Source organism: Lipotes vexillifer, unplaced genomic scaffold (assembly GCF_000442215.2).
Source record: "Lipotes vexillifer unplaced genomic scaffold, Lipotes_vexillifer_v1.1 scaffold944, whole genome shotgun sequence".
Lineage (NCBI taxonomy): Eukaryota > Metazoa > Chordata > Mammalia > Artiodactyla > Lipotidae > Lipotes > Lipotes vexillifer.
The window spans coordinates 1,414,275-1,418,516 of record NW_006785040.1 but is presented as its reverse complement, the minus strand read 5'-3'; the positions used below and the strand labels follow the sequence as shown (position 1 = coordinate 1,418,516).

At 58.2% G+C, this 4,242-nt stretch overlaps 1 protein-coding gene across 2 annotated transcripts in view; it reads left to right on the top strand.

Annotated features, from left to right (window-relative positions):
* The window catches only part of DPP6 (dipeptidyl peptidase like 6), an 800,631-nt gene that overhangs the window by 782,162 nt on the left and 14,227 nt on the right, over positions 1–4,242 (top strand). The gene's annotated exons all lie outside the window — the stretch shown is intronic.

The window sequence follows — 4,242 nt, the reverse complement described above, 5'->3', positions numbered from 1 at the left end:
AGCTCCCATCTGGGCTGCACCGCGGTCCTCTCCAGACGTGTGTTTCTTGTCAACACACATTTCGCCTGCGATTTGCTCATACTTACAAAGCCTCCGGGCCATTCCGCAGTGAATTCCTGCTATAGTCATCTTCTCCCAAAGGCCTCGTTATCACATAGCTCGGTGGCCTGTCCGTTTCGCTGATTGAAACCGGGTGCAGAGACCGTGACGTGGGCGTGCTGTGGTTGTAGACCTTGGCCACTGACCACGGGGGGAGAGCCGGGCTGGGGGCATGAGAGAGAGAGGACGTGAGTGGGGCTGGAGCCATGCCGCGGGTCTCCGCGTTCCTGAGGAAGGACCCCCTGCGCTTCCGGGCAGCAAGTCAGAACCCCCGCTCAGCCCCGCTGACGGGCACGTTTTGTCCCTTGGTTTCTTCACATCCCTGTCACCGAGGCAGCAGGACGGATAGAGTGTCACCGAGAACAGAAAGGGGCTTAGTGCAGGGGACTGATGCTCAAAGTTATTGATTGAATTTTATTGTTGCCCCGGAACAAGAGACATCAAGAACCTGTGCCCAACTAACTGGCCTGCAGGCGCATCAGTAGAAATAGAGTTTTCACAGTTTTATGGCACAGCAGACCGTAGGGCCAGACGTGACTTTACCAGGGAGATGCAGCCAGACCCACAGACTCCGGTGCTCGGAGGGACAAGAAGAGCACGTCGCACGATTGTCATCCTCATTGTGAACCGGGGTGCGCGAGGTTGGACACTGGGCATCTGGAAAGGGCGGCATACAGCGCCCAGATGAGTAAGTGCTGACTGCAGGGCTGTAGGAAAGCTGGACATTGCATCGCATGTGTCATCGTGACTGTGTGCTCTGCAGGTTTAAAAGATTTCACTTTACTGACTTTTCAGAACATTTTCTCTCTTGTTTTTAAAAAGGTTGATGGCACGTGGTGTGTACTCAGTACATAATTTCTAAGTGGGTGAAACCATGAGTGCATGAACGAATGGCCCACTCTCCTCAAGGGAGTTGTGAGCTGGTGAAGAGAGGCGACAGGATCAGACCAGCTTGTGCTACAGGCAGAGAACAGGGGTGGGAGAGATGGCTGAGGACCCGAGTCTGGGAAGGCGCTCCCGTCAGGATGCTTTTGCCTGGAAGTTAACAACAGCACAGACACACGCGCACACACACACCCAATGTTAAACGTGCTTTAAAAACACGACACTGTATTGGCGCTGGAAGTCCAGAGGGACGTCAGGCCTCAACTCGGTTGCTCAGGGACCCGACGGTACCACTGCAGGCCCAGCTCTCTCATCTCTCCGCTCAGCCAAGCACGTGGCCTGTGCTGAACCTCTTCTCACGCTCACAGGACGGCTGCCAGAGCACCGCCAGCAGGTTGAGCCACTTCCAGAAACCTCCAGGAAGGAAGGGAGGAGCCTCCCCAGGGGCACCCAACAAACCTCTCCTTCTGTCTCCCTGAACCCAGAAGCGTCACCCAGGAGCAGTGGGGGCAACGCCTCTGAGACCCGGTGGGCTGGGGACCGGCCCACCGCCCCAGGCGGAGGAAGGAAGGGTGGTGATAACACAGCCGGGAAAGAAGGAGAGGCAGCAGCGGCACGTGGGCCACAGAGGCCCCTCTGGAGAAGCACGCGGGCCCAGGTCAGGCTCGGGAGGCGGGGGACAAGGCTGACCGCAGAGCCCCCCTCTCTTGTCCTTCCCCACCTGCCGCTCTGCTCTGACTCCTCCCAGGAAGCCCGGAGTCCTCGCGGGCCCCCCCAACGCCCTGGGGGAGGACGCGGCGTCCTTCAGACATCCTGCCAGCCTGGCTGGTGTGGCCGCCCCACTCTGAGCAGGGGACGAGAGGGCACAGGCTGTTTCACACTCACGGTGCTTCTAAAGATAAGGGATTGATCGGCCATCTGTTCAAACACAGGGCAGAACCTGTTCCAGAGCAACAGTAAATAATGTCAGCTCTCAAGCCACTGAGGCTTCCAGGAACAGGAAGACGAACCATCGCAAGCCGCACAGCCATCAGCAGCCGCGCAGCCCTTCTCCGGAAGCTGGTGCCCAAGTGTCTCAAGCCACGGAAAACTCTGTGAAGCTTTGTTTAGGATCTGGGTCTGTATTTTCATTAGAAAGAAATAGCCCAGTCTGTTCAGTTTAACAGGCCTTGAGACCAGTCCCCCACCCTAGCTCCCCAAAGCTCCCCAGCCCCGGGCAGTTGTCCCAACTTCGTCCATCACCTGGAGGAAGTCCTGGAGCAGGGGCTCTCGCCCGACCACAGCTGGAAGCATGTCCCTCCCAGGCGAGGGCCACGCAGCAAACGGTGGTCTGGGAGCAGAGGAGCACAGCCCTGCCTGGAGGGACTTCTAGGAGGAGGTGGCTTTCTGCCAAGACCCCACCTCAAAGGGTAGTGGGGATTGCCCAGGGAGTGCGAGTGCGCATTCCACACCGACAAAGTGCTGTGAGCAACGGTCCCAGTAGCACAAAGGCGCATGAGGTCCAGGGCCCCCAGTAAGCCCAGTGTGGGCCGCGCTGGGGCCAGGGGACGCCTGGAGACGTGGGGTGGGCTGAGACCCTCCCACACCATCTTCCGGAGCCGCCGCCTGCCCTCCCAGCAGCAGAGGTCCCTCAGGGGAGTTTAGCAAGGAGGGGACAAAGCCACCTTTATTTTTCAGAACCATAATGCTGGTAGCAGTGTAGCAGGTTTTATGGGTCAGAGTCCTGGCAGGAAACATTCAAATGGGGTGATTTAAGGAGAGAGAAATAACGTACATGTCTTCAAAGGCATATGGCAGGGTTAGGAAGATCCAGGGGATCGATGGGGGGTACGCTGGGGCAGTCGGAGTCCCCGGGAGGGCAGGGGCAGCACATGCCGTGGAGGAAGCATTTCTGCAGCAGGGGCAGCAAGATCTGTAAGCGAACAGATACGGAGACGGGCGTGGAGTGGGGCGGCGAGTCCTGTGTCCCTCATGACGCTCTGCTGCGCCCCGCACAGGGCAGGACAAATGTGCTGACCACATTCCTCCCGCTGGCCCCTCCTTGTTGCCCCGTCAAGTCTCTGGCTGTGAGGCTCCCTGACTCTGAAGGTGCTGAGAGCACCTGTGTGGTCCGTGACACCTGCGTCAGTGTGTGTCCCCAGGAAGCAGTGCCAACACACACTTAGACGTGCAGAAGGTGCGTTTGTGCAGGACGCGGGGCCCAGAGCACAGCAGGGGCAGAGCCATCAGACTGCAGGGGCTCTGACACGGGAAAGGACGGGACACAGAGAGCGGGCTTCCCGTAGCAGCTGGGCTTCGAGCATCTCTGCCAAGCTGAGGCGGGCCTCGGAGGACCCTTTGCCAGTCACTGGCAGGGACAGCTTGAGACAGTGTGGACACGTGGAAGGTTGGAAGGTGCGAGCACTGCCGCTCCCAGGGTGTCAGCCCACCTCCCCCAGACGCGCTCCTGGAGGCTGGAGCCTCCTCCGTCCTCACTCGGGGCCTCTGCAGACCCTGCCATGGAGCAGAGCTCAGCACCTGCTCCATCGAGAAGGACGCCGGGGCCTTGCTGTGCCTCAGAGCATCCCAGTGATAAAACACGCGCCTATGCCTGGATCAGGCTGGTCCGCCTCAGGGCTCCACTGCTCTCCAGGAAACAGCCATCATACAGGAGCTGCCCGCTGATGAGTGGAAATATAGCAAAAGATAATAAAAATGTTTGATATTGGAAAAAGCTATTTTCCTTGGGAGACTTCTGAGTACTTTACAAATGAGGATCCTTACCAAGACCTGTGGTCTTTAGATCAGGAAGTGAATCGCCAGGTAATTAAATGAAGGGGTTGCCGGAGACCAGAGGCTGCCTGCGAATGTGGGAGTAGGGCTGAGAATAAAACTCCGATGTATTTTATGGATTGGAATATGGCGCCTGAGACCCGGGCCCCGTGCCCTCTGAGGTTCACGTGGCTCTCTCCACGCTCCGTGGTCTCCGCAGGTTCTGCTACACGATCCCAGCAGTCGTGGTCTGGACCTCGGGCCGTGGGGTGGAATCCTCATGGGGCCAGGTTGACCATTTCACCAGGTATTCCCAGACGCACGTCTGTGTATCAGGGATTTGGGTCCTTAGAAGAGAAACGTATTCAATGGTTCCACATGTGTGGGCATGCCTGCCGTGCTTTGAAGGTCAACCTAGGCCGTGTGTGTGTGTGTGTGTGTGTGTGTGTGTGTGTGTGCGTGTGTGTGTGTGTGTGTGGGTGTGTGTGTGTGTGTGCGCGGGCGTAC